The sequence below is a fragment of the Saccopteryx leptura genome, chromosome 7, assembly GCF_036850995.1.
Source record: "Saccopteryx leptura isolate mSacLep1 chromosome 7, mSacLep1_pri_phased_curated, whole genome shotgun sequence".
Taxonomy (NCBI): domain Eukaryota; kingdom Metazoa; phylum Chordata; class Mammalia; order Chiroptera; family Emballonuridae; genus Saccopteryx; species Saccopteryx leptura.
In genome coordinates, this window is record NC_089509.1 from 52,266,513 (window position 1) to 52,284,304 (window position 17,792).

A 17,792-nucleotide genomic window follows, 5' to 3' on the forward strand; every position below is an offset into this window, starting at 1 on the left:
CATGTCTATGATCCCACGCTCAAGCCAGTGACCTTGCGCTCAAGTCAGCAATCCCGCGTTCAAGCTAGGTGAGCCCCTGCTCAAGCTGGCGATCTCAGATTTTGAACCTGGTACTTCTGCATCCCAGGTTAGTGCTCTATCCACAGTGCCACCACATGTTAGGCTACTTTGTCTTTTTATGTATATACATAAAGCTAACATGTTTTCCATAAGGACTATGATAATTTATGTTCCCTCCAGTATTATATAAGCACATATTTTTTATATCAGAACAATATTAACAAAATAAACAATATTACAAAACTAAATTTTAAAATGCTTCCCAAACTGACAGGAAAAATGTTTCTTTTAAGATGTGCAATACAGGGAACATTTCTGTTTCTTATTTGATAATTCTATTGATTCTCTTTGTCTCTTTTCTATTGGGGTACTCAACATTTTCTTGATATGGAGACTTTTTATGCTAAAGATATGGATCTCTTTTTACAAAAGTTTCCATTTATTTATTTATTTGACAGTTTGCCATCTTTCAATTTTTATCTTTGGTAAACCTGGTTTTTGAAAATAAAAAGAAATACAAAACAGAGCTATGTCTTTTTTTTTTACAATTAATTATATATACACTTTTGTGCATATATATTTTTTCCTAGTACGAGAGCAGAGTTTTATTTCAAAATACATTTCTGGGATGTACAGACCCGGGAATGAGATCTTCACAGTCCCTGGAGTCCTGGCTGAGGCTGAGGTTGCCCATTGTACCTCAGAGGGAACCATCCAACTGAACCTTTGCCTTTGCTCTTTTCTCAATATTTGGGCCATGCACCTCCTCAGATCTTCTGTACAACCTTATTTTTTCCATTTGGATTTTTGTATAATGCAATTTTTTTTTAAAGTTCAAATGACTACTGTCAATAAGTCTAATAATAATATAGATTTTTTTTTTTTTTTTTTTTTTTTTTTTTTTTTTTTTCATTTTTTCTGAAGCTGGAAACAGGGAGAGACAGTCAGACAGACTCCCGCATGCGCCCGACCGGGATCCACCCGGCACGCCCACCAGGGGCGATGCTCTGCCCACCAGGGGGCGATGCTCTGCCCATCCTGGGCGTCGCCATGTTGCGACCAGAGCCACTCTAGCGCCTGGGGCAGAGGCCACAGAGCCATCCCCAGCGCCCGGGCCATCTTTGCTCCAATGGAGCCTTGGCTGCGGGAGGGGAAGAGAGAGACAGAGAGGAAAGTGCGGCGGAGGGGTGGAGAAGCAAATAGGCGCTTCTCCTGTGTGCCCTGGCCGGGAATCGAACCCGGGTCCTCCGCACGCTAGGCTGACGCTCTACCGCTGAGCCAACCGGCCAGGGCCAATATAGATTTTTTTATATACATTATGGTATGCAAAACACATGCATCATTCATCACTCATTCACATTCACCACTGAATTCATTCCAGATTTTTTTTTTTGTATTTTTCTGAAGTGAGAAGGCGTGGGGGGGGGCAGGCAGGCAGACAGACTCCCACATGCGCTGGACTGGGATCCATCAGCATGCCCACCAGGATGGCTATAGAGCCATCCTCAGCGATGGGGCCAACTTTGCTCCTATGGAGCCTTGGCTGTATAGGAGGGGAAGAGAGATATAGAGAGAAAGGAGAGGGGGAAGGGTGGAGAAGCAGATGGGCGCTTCTCCTGTGTGCCCTGACTCAGAATAAAACCCAGGACTTCCACACGCCTGGCTGATGCTCTACCACTGGCCAACTGACCAGAGCATTCCAGATATTTTTGAGGATGCTTTATTTGATTATAATCCTAAACTTCTGAGAAATTAATACCTCCGAGAACAGACTTTTTTTTTTTCCTTTTCATTAAGTGAGAGGCTGGAACTCAGATTTTTGGAACCTCTGATGTTAAATATATCATCTATAAATAAAATATAAAATAATTATTTTAATTAACTACTTTCATTATTGCTGAAATCTTACCTTTGCTTTTTTCATACTTAGCACATCTTAGTCATATTAATAAATTCTCTAAATGATCATTATGTCTCAGAGATGCATAACTTGAGGGTTAATAAACACCAGTAAATGTTTCAAAGGAGTTATTCAATATTTCATGTCCTAAAATCGCTCAAAAAGTTTTAAAATATTTTATGGTACTTGAACAATCAGTATGCAAAAAAACTTAAGGTTGTAACTGATAACTTTAGATTTACAGTGGCAGATGAATAGAGATTTAGTTCTAGATTAGTTGATGAAAATATATCCAAAACATTGTGGTCTAAGCTTTCATAATACCCTATAATTATCTCCTATATTATACTTCAAGAAAGAAGCTATCTCTATGCAAGGATATTCAAAATAAAGAACTCCTCAAATTTACAAAAAAATGGGAGTTTAAAATCTCAAGAAGTGTGTTACTTCGGAGAAAAGTAAGGTTGTTGTCAACGACTCCCAGCATATCTGAAAATTTTAATGGAAAAGTTCATGTATTCTCATGTATACATGCTATATGAAAGAAAAAGGGAAAATATTTCTTAGCCTACCTTAATTTTCTATTGTCAGAATTAACCCTTACCTGAAAGCACAAAATGATCACAGAGTTAGATGAGTCTTCGATCACTTCAGCACGTCTACAAAAGAGATCCTACACCTTTTTATAAAGTGCAGTATAAAGAGTACATTTCCACTCTTTGAATATGTACACATTCACTTCCTGCAAAATATCAACTTGGTATAGGAGAAAGGCCTGACAGTGTGGGTGTCAGGTAGGAGAAAGGCCTAACAGTTTGGGTGTCAGGCAGACCTAGGTTTCAATTCCTGATTAAAACATGTAACTAACCCTGTGGCATTATGCAAATTTCTCATAAATGAAATGAAGAAAGTATCGATCTTCAAAGATTATTAGACAAAATAGAAACCATTTCTGTAAAGTACCTACCACAGTGCCTAAGCTAAATAAATATTATCTTTTTTCTCCTGATAGATATTGTACTTTTATCAACTGTAATTTTAAATGATAAACCATGAGCTGGTGGTTATTAAAAGTAAAACCTCATTAAAATTTAAATGGAGAATATTTGTTACATATATTTTATTTTATTGTTATAACATGTTTATGGCTTTATTCTAAAATAGGTCTGCCGTAAAATAGAAAGACAACCTAACATATTTGTTAGGTTTGTGGCTCAAGAGTGAGAGACTTGGGTTCAGATTCCATCTCTACTGCTACTAGCTTGTGTGCTTGGGCCAATTCATTAATCTCTCTAAAGCTTGCTGTCTGCATCTCAAGACACAGCTGAAAATGAGTATCCTATAAGGTCATTTTAAGGGGAAAAAAATCGCACTTTAATTATTAAACACATTTCCTAGTACACTTTAAATGCACAATACATTCTAACCACTCACTTAGCACACTCCCTGATACATTTTAAGTGAAAAAAAAAACCCATCTAACCATTATTATTAGTGATTTTTATCAACTTTTCTATACATGGACTCTGCACACCTAATGTTCTTAAGGGCGGAGAATCAATTTGGTTACTTCATAATAGATTTTTATAGTGCATGTACAGAACCATTTCTCCTTAATGAGATTTCAATTTTGGATATGTTGAAGATTAAAACAAAGTTATGATCATTGCAAAATCAAGACCACACTGCTTTCTACCAAGAGATGGCAATATATTTCACACACAGCCATTTATCAAGTTCCTGCCAAAGTAAGGCTGACCAGTCCATGCAGGACATGCAGGATGTGTGTGTTGTTTTTAAGTGGTGAGGAAGGCTAAGTCCATCAAGCTTGTTAAATGCAAACATAATGAGAGTGTGAAAAGATTTAATAATTAAAGGAATTAGAATGTTATGGAAACTAAAGCAGAAATAATAAAGTGTAAAGAAATGTGGCAAGTACATAAAAGATTTGTTACCTGACAGTAGAAATGATTATTTAGGACTGACCAGGGTTATCCAATAGGTTAAAAATACTGAACTTAGGCAAAAAGCTAAAAAGGCACAAAGACAATATCTAAGGGAAGATGTTCTACGCACAGGTTAGATGATATCTTTTCCTTGGTAAAGGATGATCCAGATCCTAATACTAAAGCAAGAGAAGGCTAGGTACTTGCTCAAGAAGGTAAAATCCAAGCATAGTAACAACTTCTGATGAAACATTCCACAGTCCAGGAATGGTTTAATAGAGTCAAGGTTCTTTAATTCAATATCAGAACAAGAGAGTTAAGTAACATGCACGCCAGGGGATTCCTTGGAATATTTGTGGATATTATCAAGAAAAGTTGTTACCCACCTATAGGATTTTTGGTTTAGACATTCTTTAGAATGTATATTGGCAGAGGAAGGAGGTACCACATTTTATGATTCTAAAGAAACAGCTTATTTAGTAGAAATTCATCTAAGGATGCTAAAATTCTACAGAATAAATCACATAAACTTAAAAATAAGGCTTTTGAGAACTAACATGTTCATAAACAGAAACTTTCGTGTTTCTTATTTCTCTACTCTTTCATGGAACTACAGGTTATAATTGTGGCATGCCATTTAGTAGCCTTGTTCTTAACCTGGGAATAAGATGAAACCCACATAATACTGTTTAAAATGTATTCTTTTTGGAGGTTGTTGTTTCAAAGGTATTTAGAAATGAAGGGCATAGATTTTATTTTAATGAGTGATTTTATAGTATTTCTTACTTTCTACCTTTTAGAGACAAGATTTTCAGAATCTCATAGCAGATGTAAACAGGCTTAGAATCATGGAGAAAATTCCAGATTAGATAGTTGCTGCAGAGTAACAAGTAAATGGGAAGAAAATAGTTCCTATCTTTTCTGAAATTTATATTCCAGTATAAATCTGATCAGAGGATTTGGATTCTAAGATAAGGTGAGTGTTCAGGTGAAGAGTATCCAATGGCAAAGGTATGCAACTTTTATTTACAGGCTCTAACTTTTTAAACTATTGTTCCAATTAATGCATTGAACTGTTTATAAACAAAATATGTTCATATGTCTTATTTTCATGACATTATATTCTGTACTCAGTGACCTACAGTTTCCATAAAGAGTCACCATTTTCATTTGCTGGTAGCTACCCATGGGAAAAGTGCTGCCTATGGGACTTATCTCTACAAGGACTGTCTATTGGGACATATTTGTGGTACTATCTCTAACATTCAAACTTCAGTACTCAGTAGCAAATTCTTTTAAAAACACTTCTAACAAAATTGATTGGAAAATTAGTGACTTTACTAATTTTCTCTGAAGAAAAAAGAGACTTCTGAACTTATTTTATTAAAATAAATCTAAGATTTAAAAAAAGTCAGATTTACTGAACATTTAAGGAAACATAATTTCTTTCTTTTTCATTCATTTACTCATTTTTTTATACCAGTATTATTGAAGTAGCCACTATATACAAAATATTCTGTGAGGTCACAGGTGACCATGAATGCAGCAGATAGAATTCTTCCTCCACTTAATCATCATCTAATAATCCCTAAGATTAGAATATCTTGCATCTATTAACTAGTTAGCAATGAATCAGAATTCCTAGGCCATAGAGGAGAGATCAAATCCAAACATTTTCAATAATATGATTGGTCAAAAAGATGAATGAATCTCATCAGACAGTAGGGAAATAGGAATATATAATACTCTTTCCACATCAGAAATCCTCTTAAGTTATTAGTATACTCTTCCAACAATTCAAGAATTTTAATCCTGGCATATGTAAAAAATGGCATTATTGGGGAGAGTAAATGCTTAGAGTACGAAATATTACAGCTAAAAACTAGAACTCTGGGACTGATGGGTGAAGGGAAGTTAGACAGTGATAGACTCTGTAATGTTTATTGAAAAAAAATCTTAAGAACTAAAACTATAATAAGAAAACATAGGGAAAATGTAGAATGTTGGATTTAACAATGATTTCTTAGATATGGCACTATAAGTACAGGCAACAAAACAAAAGAATAGATAAATTTGACTTCATCAAAATTACAAATTTTTGTATATCAAGGGGCACTATTAGAGAATAAAAAGGCAATTCAGAGAACTTACAAAATAATTATAAATCATACATGATAAGGGATTACCATCCACAATATATAAAGGACTTCTGCAACAAACAACAAAAAACAAACAAATCTATTTAAAAATGCTCAAAGGATTGGAATAGACATTTCTGCAAAGAAGATATACAAATGGTCAATAAGCTCATGAAAATATATTCAGCCTCGCTAATGATTGGGAAAATACAAATCAAAATGGCAATATGTTACCCCTTTCTTCCCAATAGGATGGCTATTACAAAAAAGGAGAAAAAAAAATGTAAGCCAGGATTGTTGAAAATTGAAATGCTTGTGCATTGCTGGTAGGAATATACAATGGTGTAGCCACTATGGAAAATGGCTTAGTATATGATCCAGCAATTCCAATTATGGGTATATACTTAAAAGAATTAGAAGCAGGGATTCCATCAGCTATTTATATATCAGTGTTCATACAGCATTATTCATAATAGCCTAAAGGTAGAAATAACCCAAACATCATCAACCCAATGGATGAGTAAATAAACCAAATATGATATATACATAAAATAGAATATTATACAGTCTTAAAAAGAGAGACCATTCTGATACATTCACATCAATGAATCTTAAAAATATTATGCTAGTTGAAATAAGCCAACATAAAAGGACCAGTGTTACTTGACTCCACATATATGAGGTACTTAGAATGGTCAAACTAATAAAGAAAGCAGATGGTGTTACCAGGGATTGGGGAGGAGGTGGAGGGAATAAAGAGTTATGTTTTAATGGGTACACAGTTTCAGTGTGGAATGATGATCAAGTTCTAGAGATGGATGGCGATTATGGTTGCACAGCATGGTGAGTGCACTTAATGTCCTGAACTATACATTTAAAAATGGTTAAAATGGTAAATATGTTATGTATATTTTACCACAGGTAAATATTTCTTAATTCACAAGATTTCCCTAAAACTATAATGTAGAGAGAGTCAGTAGGGTACCAAGGTCATAGTATCAGCAGTCAACCTTGACAGGATACACGTGTGCTTCCCTGGTATGTAATGTGCAAAATATTACTGTATTAGCACCATGTTTTACTTTTTAGAATGGAAATACTTGAAGATACCCTCAATTGTAACCTCTTGTCATATAAGCCGTTTTTTCTTCACATGGTAATAAGAGCTTTGAATAATCTAAGCCATTGCAGATGGGAAGAGACTCTAAAAGAATTACATGTAAATCACCAAAAAATGACAAAAAGATTTTACTTGGAAATTAGCAGTTTCTCAATCATTTATTTGTTCATGTGGGATCCAGAAGGGGGAAAAAAAAGCATAATTCATCTCCTTCCAGTTTGTCCCATGCCTTTCATTGTTGAATTGCTTATCATACAGACTTCTAGGCAGACTTAGCAATATTTTCTAAATTAAGAAAAAGCCGCTTGATCTGTGGTGGCGCAGTGGATAAAGTGTTGACCTGGAACACTGAGGTCACTGGTTCGAAGCCCTAGGCTTGCTGGTCAAGGCACATATGGAAGTTGATGCTTCTTGCTCCTCCCTTCTCTCTCTCTCTCTCTCTCTCTCTCTCTCTCTCTCTCTGTCTCTCTCTCCTCTTTCTCTAAAATTGAATAAATAATTTTTTTTTTAAAAGAAAGGCCCCCATCTCCTCCTAATGTCTCCCTTGCTCTCCGCCTGTCAGCCACACTGATTTCCTCGCTATTCCATACACGTTAGATATGTCTTGGGGCTGTTGCAATTGAAGCTTTGGTGACTGGAATGATTTTTCTGTTGCATAGGTGTCTCCCTCACTTTCTCACTCCTAGTCTCTGCTCAGATATCACCTCTAAAAAGGATTTTTTTAAAATGCTTTCAGTTTTATATCACATATATCAGTGAAACAACATAGTTCTTGACTTTTTCCATCTGATTTATCTCACTTAGCATGGTATTCTCAAGATCCATCATGTCATTGCGAATGGCAGTATTTCATTCTTTCTTATGGCTAAGTAGTATTCCATTGTATATATGTACCATATCTTCTTTATCTAACCACCTACCAAGGGACACTTTGGTTGTTACCATAAATAATGCTGCTATGAACATAAGAATGCATATATTTTTGCAAATAAATGTTTTCAAATTTGGGGGGTAGCTACCCAGAAGAGAGGTTGCTGCATCATAAGGTAACTCTATTCTTAATTTTTTGAGGAACCTCCAAAACTGAAAGTAATAAATGAACAAACAAGACAAACAAAAACACCCAGATACAAACAACAGCATGGTAGTTACCAGAGGGAAGGGGTTAGGGGTAGTAAAGTGTAGAGGACACCAAGTATATGGTAACAGGAGATTTGACTTTGAGGTGGACACACAATACAATATACAGATGATGTTTCATAGAATTTTACACATGAACCTATGTAATTCTATTAAGAAATGTCACCCCAATAAATATAAGAAAAATAAATTTTAAAAAGGATTAAAAAATATTAAAAAGTTTTTCTAACCACCCTTATTAAATAATGTCTCTTTCTCTCAATTCTCCCTGTCCTGCTATGTTTCTTGACAGCACATATTGTAATACAAGGACATACAGTGGTAAGTATCTGTATATTTATTCATTATTTGTCCCCAAACTGGCATAAACTTCCATGTTTTGTTTACTGCTGTACCTACAATGTCTACAGTACTGCCTGAGTAGTTGCTCTGTAAATACTTGCTGAATAAATGGAGTGAATACGGGGAAAGGAAAGGAGGAACTACTGTTAAATTTCAGAAAGCATATGAATGTTGAGAATAGTGATGCTAAGAGTTCTGGGAGCTAAACTGGAGCAGCTTAGCATCTCTTTTCCCCTATCCTTGGGATCTCTGCCAGGTTCTCCCATCCCGCAAACCTCAATGGCATTGATACCAACTTGGATTCCAATTTTTGACCTATACTTTCTGAAGCCAACCAGATAGGGCTTCATGATTGATCATCAGGTCAAGAAAAATCAGTTTGAAATTTTAGTTCTAACTTTTTTTTTTTTCACTATCTGACTGCAGTCCAACTCTTAAGCAACTTAAGCAAATCCTCCAATAGATAACTCTGCGAAAAGGACTCAGGCTCCAGTCTTTGTCAATGCTAAAATATTTTGGCTCTTTTATGTAAATAAAGAAGACTACAGTCATCTAGAATTAGTGAACTGACACTGTGCCAGAAAATAAGCAAGAGTGCTATTCTTCTTCTGAGTGAAAAGTAAGATATATGACTGTTTCATCAGGATGTGGGAATGATAGAAAGCTAGGTATGGAAAGGATAAATTATTAAAACCTTAAGTTATTCCTCCTACATTCTTAGAAAGTTTCAGTGATAAAGAATTATTTTTTTTCCAGACCAGGCGGTGACGCAGTGGATAGAGCGTCAGACTGGGATGCGGAGAATCCAGGTTCGAGACCCCGAGGTCGCCAGCTTGAGCGCGGGCTCATCTAGTTTGAGCAAAAGCTCACCAGCTTGGACCCAAGGTCGCTGGCTTGAGCAAAGGGTTACTCGATCTGCTGAAGGCCCACGGTCAAGGCACATATGAGAAAGCAATCAATGAACAACTAAGGTGTCGCAATGAAAAACTAATGATTGATGCTTCTCCCCTCTCTCCGTTCCTGTCTGTCCCTATCTATCCTTCTTTCTGACTCTCTCTCTCTGTCTCTGTAAAAAAAAAAAAAAAAAAAAAAAGAGAGAACTATTTTTAATAAGAGTTAAGCATATATAGTTGTGCAATACATGATTCATTTATCCAGTAACTATGGATTAAGAATGACTGCATGTAAGACATCATGTAGGGATGCCAATATGAACAAACTATGGTCTCTTTTCTTAAAATCTTAACAGTCTAGTACAGTGATTTTCAACCTATTTTATCTCATGGCACACAGAGACTAATTACTAAAATTCTATAGCACACCCAAAAATATATTTTTGCTGATCTGACAAAAAAAAATGGGTATAATTTTGACTCATTCACACTGTTTATTGTTGTGCTGGCTACAGTCATTTCTTTATTTGATAATCTAAGAAAAAAGATGTCAGTGCCCCTTACTAAATAGTCAGGTATTGCATTTTTTTTAGGTGAGAGAGAGAGATTCTCGCAATTACCCAGATGGGGATCCACCAGGCAGTCCCCAACTGGGGCCAATGCTCTGCCCATCTAGAGCCATGCTCAGAACTGAGCTATTTTTAGTGCCTGAGGTGGAGACTCCAAAAGCCATCTTTAGCACCCAGGGCCGATGTGCTCAAATCAATCGAGCCATGGCTGTAGGAGTAGAGGTGAAAAAGAGAAACAGGAGAGATGAGGAGAAAGTAGATGGGCACCTTTCCTGTGTTCCCTGACCAGGAATCAAACCTGGGCCCTCCACCACTGGGTCAACACTCTACTGCTGAGCCAACTGGCCAGGGCAGGTATTGCATGTTTTAAAAATTCTTAGGCCCTGGCCGGTTGACTCAGTGGTAGAGCATTGGCTGGCGTGTGGATGTCCCAGGTTTGATTCCTGGTCAGGACACACAGGAGAAGCATCCATCTGCTTCTCCACAACTCCACCTCTCGTTTCTCTCTCCTTCTCTCTCTCATATCTTCCCCTCCTGCAGCTCAGACTCAGTTAGAGCAAGTAGGCCCCAGGCACTGGGATGGCTCCATGGCCTCCACCTCAGGTGCTAAAAAGAAAAGGCTCCAGTTACAACAGAGCAAGGGCCCCAGATGGGCAGAGCATCGCCCTGTAGTGGGCCTGCCAGGTGGATCCCAGTCCAGATACATGCAGAAGTCGTCTCTGCCTTCCCTCCTCTCTCACACACACTCACACACACACACACACACACACACACACACAGATAAAAACTCTGTGTTAAAAATCTAGGAAACAGCTACCAATCCACAAACATTAAAACAGATTTCTATATATCTTAGAACTTAGGGGTCCAATTTCTTATGGTTTTAACATCCCAAACAATGTATGTAGTATATACTAAAAGAAAATAATTTGCATTAGAAATTGTATTATGTATATTAAATTAATATTTCAAAACTTTTTAAAATCCTTAAGAGTAAACATCTTGAATCATTGGTGTTAAAGAAACACTTTAATTGACATAAATTAAACTCTACTTCTCCATCCTCTAACACCAGGATCTCTCTCACATGTATAACTTCATTCTGTTTTCTCCATTACAACACTCAAAGATGCAGGAACTTTTTGCAAGACATTCCATTTGCATATCCTTTCTTTTTTGTGTGTGACTGAGACTGATAGAGACAGATAGGGACAGACAGACACGAAGGAAGAGAGATCAGAAACATCAATTCTTCGTTGTGGTACCTTAGTTGTTCAGTGATTGATTTCCACTATGTGCACTGACCAGGGCACAGGGCTACAGCAGACCAAGTGACCCCTTGTTCAAGCCAGTGACCTTGGGTTTCAGCTGGTGAGCCTTGCTCAAGCCAGATGAGTCTGCGCTCAAGCTGTTGACCTTGGGGTTTCGAACCTGAGTCCTCCGCATTCCAGTCAAACACTCCATCTACTGCACTACCCCCTGGTCAGGCTATATATCCCTTTTAATGACATACTCCTCTTCTTTCAAGTCTTGTCTACCTTAGAAAAGTCACTTTTCCTGTGTCATTTCCCTCATAATAAAACAAAAGACTCTAATCATGGCCAAGTCAAGTCAGCATAGTACAATGACAACCCTATACCAGAAAAGCAGTCACTCAACCTCTGAAACACTGTTACTAATGTACAGATACATTCATAATGCCTTCAAAGATCCACATAATTTTCAATTTCAGTTCAACACAAATGCAATCCCCAAGAGTCAGCATTCAAGATGAACATTTAAACAATCTTTAATCTTTCTTTTTCTTGTTGTCTAGTATTATAACTACATGCCTAGTTTGCTATGTTCAATTGCAAATGTAGATTATTTCAGCTCCATTATTGGTAAAAAAGACTTTTATGAGATCCTTAGTAACATAACCAGAAGGGATTACCTGTGTGGAATACGTGCAAGTATATTCTTGGGATAAATAAGGTTTTTTCTTCTTTAGAAAGATTGTGTATGTTACTCAGGTTCAGTAATCTCTGTGAGTCTGTGGGAAGGTAAGGTAACTTCTGAGCCTTAGTGTTCTTACCTCAAAGGGTGGTCATGGGGATTAAAAAGAAGCATTTGCCAATCTCTTAACGTACTGCTTGGCAAAACTAAAACTGCCATGTTTGAGGCTGTTAATGTTTTTTCAGTAATACTAACAAGATGTAAACTGTGCTGTCTGTACTTTCTCTCATGGCAGTGTACCTCTTATATATTCAGTTTCTGTCCTCATGATATTTCCCTGGCCCACCTCTTGCAATACATAGTCAATCATTGTTTATAACTGGGGAAGAATTGTGAATTGATAAAGAAACAAAAATCATTCATTTATTAACCTTAATTTGATAATTTGCTTGATAAGATTCTGATTTTTGTAAATGTGTCACCAACGAAATAAAGCAAGTGAATGGATATATTGGCAAATATTTCCCTCAGGCTCACACACCTTATTTGCTGATTTAAAAATTCAGATTTATATTCTTGATGACTGAATTATTAGAGTAACTTTAATTTCCTATGTAAGTGAAAATTTATATGAAATGCTCTGAATAACTTATGCTCTGATAAGTGGTTCAGAAAGCTTTGTCAAAAATCCAAGGAGACATTTTAAAAAAATTTATGATCAATAATAGCAGTCTCTCAAACACTTGAGAGAAAAAAGGAAATAATAAAATGAATAGCAATAAAATTACAACTAAAGTAATGGTATATTTTAATAATAATATACAGCATATTTGGCTCCCTGTTATATCACTTTAAAAACCCAAAGGTATTCATTCCATTGCCTATATAAAAGAAGCAATAACAGAATGTTTCACTTAAAATACATTAAAATTTATTTTAAAGAGAGAACTGTTCTCCCAGTGAGATAAAAAGATATCAAATTCAATTCTGTATATAATGTCAACTCAAATTTGTCTGTGGTAGATTGTTTATTGGCACTGTACAAGGCATCCCCTTCTTCTGCCTCTGCTTATGATGGTCTGGCATTTTTCCTCACTACCCAAGTTTCAATCCTCCAAACTTCATTCCACCTTTAGCTGCTGAGAGCTGAGGCTTTTCCTGTTATCTAAAGCCATTTCCTTCCAGTTATACAGAAAGGAAGGAGCAAGTTAAACCTTCAATGAAGAAATTTCATTTTGCAGGATGGCAAGACACAAAATCTGTCCTTTCATATTTCACAATAGTTTAGTCACATTCTCCCAATGCTCTCCTATAAATCATCATATGAAAATGATTTTTATATAATCTTATAACATCATTTATTATGATATTGCCATCTTAAGTGATAATCTGATTTTCCTTAGTTCTGAAGAAGGAAGTGGTACTACCATTGTGTAGAAATAAATTAGCTAATTTGTGACATGTAAAGCAGGGCCATCTTCTATTAATGCATAGATGAGCTCCAAGACAACCACTATGTGCCACTTCAATAGTAAATTTAACAAAATCCCAGTGACAATTAATAAAATAGTTTAGTCCTTCAGAAGAGACATGATTGCTAAATTCTTTACAACCTCCCCTCTGCAAAAAAAAAAATATATATATATATATATATATATAGAGAGAGAGAGAGAGAGAGTTTGGCTTATCTTTAAGTATAGTCTCAAAAAATTATAATGGGGGACTTACAGACACACAAAGTTGTGAATGTGTGTTTATGTATGCATAAATATGATGCCATCATTAATCAGTGTGTATTTTGAAGCCCCTCCTCTGGCATCCAATAATAGTGATGGATCTTCATGGATTAACCCACAGTGTCTCTCTGGACCTTTCTTAGTGAATACTTTGGATCTGTGAGATAATTTGCTCCTGGAACCTGGAAGGAACACCAACTTGGACCATGTGAGCAGAGAATCCAAGGCCTCACCCTCATTTGACTATATTTACATTGGATGAGCCTACCTAAGTATTCATATTTATTATGAAAGAATATTTTTAATTTAGCGATTACTGAATGACCCTAAATACTTGGTAAAAGATACAGACTTAAACCTAATACAGTCATCATTGCATAATAGGAGTCACTCATATGAAAATTATAATTGACTTATATACTCCAATTTTTCTATAAAATATATTTTAATTCAATGTGGTCACCACTTTCTCAGAATACATTATAATCTATTCACCTTTAAACACATTATTGCGTAATAACTGCTAACGGTGGAAATACATCTTAGGATATTTTAATTTTACCTTTTTAAAATCAGAGTACAGGGTTATAAATGCACCACATGCTGAACAACAACAGAAAAGAAATCAAATTATAAAATGCATATATTTACTGGCTTGATGTGCTCTATGATGAAATATGTCATATCTTTGTACTTTCTAATTTACATAAATATCTAGAAACACCTTCCCCACCCCACTACTTCATGCCAGGCACTGTACTAGAAGTTGAATCAACAGTAAAGTCTTGCTGTATGGAGCAAGCAATACACAAATTCACATGATACCTGCGTGTTATATAATAAGCACTATGAAGGAAACAGACACGGTACCAAGACAGAGACTAACAGATGACATCTTGCTTTTGACAAGATGATCAAGAGTGACCTGAGTAAAAGGCCTCTGAGCTGAGGTTTAAAGTTTGAGAAGGAGCTAGCCATTCAAAGTGTGGAAGGAACAGTCCAGGCACTAGAAACGGCATTTGAAAATGTCTCAGGAAGTGACATTTCTCTGTGTGTTCCAGGTACTAAGACCAGTATGCCTAAAGCATGTAAATGAGGGGGTGATGGGTTTAGTGAGGCTGTGGAGAGGGTTAGAACAGAGAATTCTTCCTGTTAACAGGAAGAATTGCTGTTGATTGGTTTCTTTGTTTCTGCATTTATTCATATTTTCTGTGCAGTCACGATCCAATTAATATACGTAAGAGGCATCATTACTCATTCTGAAGAGTGACTTGCAGAGTAACAAATTGTGGAGTTGGAGCAAACTATGAAGGGTGTAACAGGAATCCAGGTAAATTATGAAGATGACCTAAATTTACTTGGTGGCAATACAGCTAAAGCTAACAGGGTATAAAAGATACAGATAACAGGATGGAAGAAGTTTAATTGAATAGAAGTGTGTCTAGGCAAAAATAGTGATAGATCTAAATACAGCCTGGTTAGGGATGAAATGCTATCATGAGGAGAGAGCAATCCACACTTGGATGATGGTGGAGCCATTTATTCAAATGATGGCAATGGGAAAAGAATCTGAGAATACAATTTTAGGGAAAATCATAAGTTATTACCATTAGAACATTTAGAATGATATGACATTTAGAATGACCCATTCATATTAGTAAACACTAAGCTGCTTAACAAGGTTAGAAAAATACCATATAAATCCTTTCAGCACTTCACACTCACATATCTAAAAAGAATAGGTGATAGATAAATATTAGTTTTCATTATTCATGCAAAATGTAAGATTCCATTTTCAGTTTTTGTCACAGAGGAAGTGGGTTGGTCATATTAAATGACCCTCAGATTTCACCTCCAAATTTCTTACTTTGTCTTTGCTGTCAAAACTCATCTCAGCCACAGGTAGCAAAAACCCAAGCTCTGCCACAGGGCTCCTTTGATTATTTCTGGGTCCTAGGAGACACAAGGAGGCACCAGAATGCTCTTGGCAGAGAGCCACACCTGACTCATCTTTCGTCTGTAAAAGCATCAGGTACTCATTGAGCCCTGCCCTGCACCATAAGAATCATGGCATATTGTGTATACAGGCTCTGTAAAAATATGTCGCTGTGTCCCATGACTGCACAACGGTTCACTCCCAAAAGGGAACCTTTAATAGGTATTTTAAACACCTACAAAATACAAAGACTTAGGTTAAGCAGTTATTATCAGTTGCTTAAATAAAGGGCATATCCCACATTACATCAAATGCCTTTTTTTTTTTTCTAGCATTTTGTTGTGAATAGCAGTATTCTAACAATCATGACAACTTCATTCACAGGATCAGATTAGACTGGCTTTCAAATAATCAACACATTATTTTTTAAAATGCAAGAAATTGAAATCTAGTTTATTTTTAAGTGAAAAAGAATTAGAAGATTTTTCAATAAACAAAGACTACTTAATAATTGGATTTGGTTTGCATATTATAGGTTTACAGGTTTTATTGATGTTAAAGTAAAAGTCGTAAGAATATTTTTTAAAAAGCCAAAAGAAAGAAAAATAACACAACAATATCTTTCTCCTGCCCACAGGGAAGGAAGGAAATAGAAAAGAACATTAATTGTGTTTCTGAAAAGAACTTAACCTCCCAACACTGACACTCAACAGCTGAAAATCCATCATTCTTTTAAGAACTCATGTAGATTTGGTCTTGATCTCATTGAAGTGAGCTTTTTAAAAACTCCCTCAAGATTCCCTCACATGAAAGTTGCTCTTAGCTTCAGAGGCGATATAAATTACTGGGAATGCTGCAACTGTAATATTAGAAAAAAAAAAAAAACCCACTAAAATAATGAATTAAATGTTTGCTATAATCACAGCTGACATATTTTCCGGTATGGCAATGTTGCTTTGATCTTTTAACTGTCTTCAATATAAGTATCAGAGGTACGTACCTGGGTTTTTTTATTTGTTTGTTTTAGAAGAAACTATTTCAGTTGAGAAGTCGATAAAAAGTTAAAATGATTCTGAATCTTATCTGAATTTTACTATAAAAGGGTTAAACATTTGAAAAGCAAACTGCGTCGAGAAATGGGGCTAAGCAGTCTTGTCAATTATTTATGTTTGTGTGCTAAGAAGGGGTGCGGCGTTTCTTCGGGGTCCCCACGGGTAGTATCAATCAGCTGCTGGTTCTGCACGCTCACCTTTGCTGATGGAAAATACAACACGTTTTTTGCTCATAAAGAACACGACCGGTCCCTGGAACCAAAACCCATCTAACAACTCTGCTAATATCGACAGAAAGAAATAACCGACAGTAAACCATCAGGTACAGCTGCCTCTCCCTTTCCACGTTTTCAGAACAGGGCAGCAAACTCACTGGGTCAAACCTCGCAAAGGATCAGCCCAGCAGTGGAAACAGTTGCCTCCCCAGCTCCTCTCGCCCCAGACGCTGGGACATCCCGCCCCCACCCGCCCACCTTTCCCCCTCTCCACTTTCCAGGTGGCCTTAACACCCTGTGGCCAAAGCCCAGAGATGCGGCTGTGGACACAGGTGGGTGTGGCGGTTGAGCAGAGCACTGGCAAGACTGGTGGCTTCCCTGCCCGCCACACCAGACGCGCAAGAGAAAAGGCACTCACTCGCGACCTTACCCGCCGGTCATGCCCACACAGTGCGCTCGCAGAATCTGGCCCCCGGGAAGGGCGCGGACTTCTGGGACCCTTCCCCGCTCCCAGCCTCTTTCGCCCGGCGTTCTCTCTGCTGCTGCTTCTGCCTTTCTTTAGGCTCCTGTTGCTCAGCGGGCGGCCTCCACCACCTGCTTCTGGCACCCAAGCTAGCCCAGCCCCGGCGAGCCGAGCCCAAGAATTGGCAACCAGACACCCGCCGCGGGAGCGCTGGCGTGGCCGGCCGAGACTGCGCCCCTCCTCGCGGGACGCGCCCAGGCCCGGCAGCCCCGCCCCATCGCTCGCCTGGCGCCGCTCCTGCTGCGTCCACGCCTCCGGACCCGCCCAGTCCGCACCCTCCCGCCTCC

The 17,792-nt window shown here is 37.4% G+C and overlaps 1 protein-coding gene across 1 annotated transcript in view; it reads right to left on the minus strand.

The window, feature by feature from the left end:
* The window catches only part of LOC136378285 (sodium channel protein type 9 subunit alpha), a 161,128-nt gene extending 143,547 nt beyond the window's left edge, over positions 1 to 17,581 (minus strand). The window contains exon 1 of the mRNA XM_066345008.1: positions 17,413 to 17,581. The gene's annotated coding sequence lies outside the window, so the exon portion shown is untranslated. The remainder of the gene's footprint in view (positions 1 to 17,412) is intronic.
* Between the last annotated feature and the right edge of the window lie 211 nt (positions 17,582 to 17,792).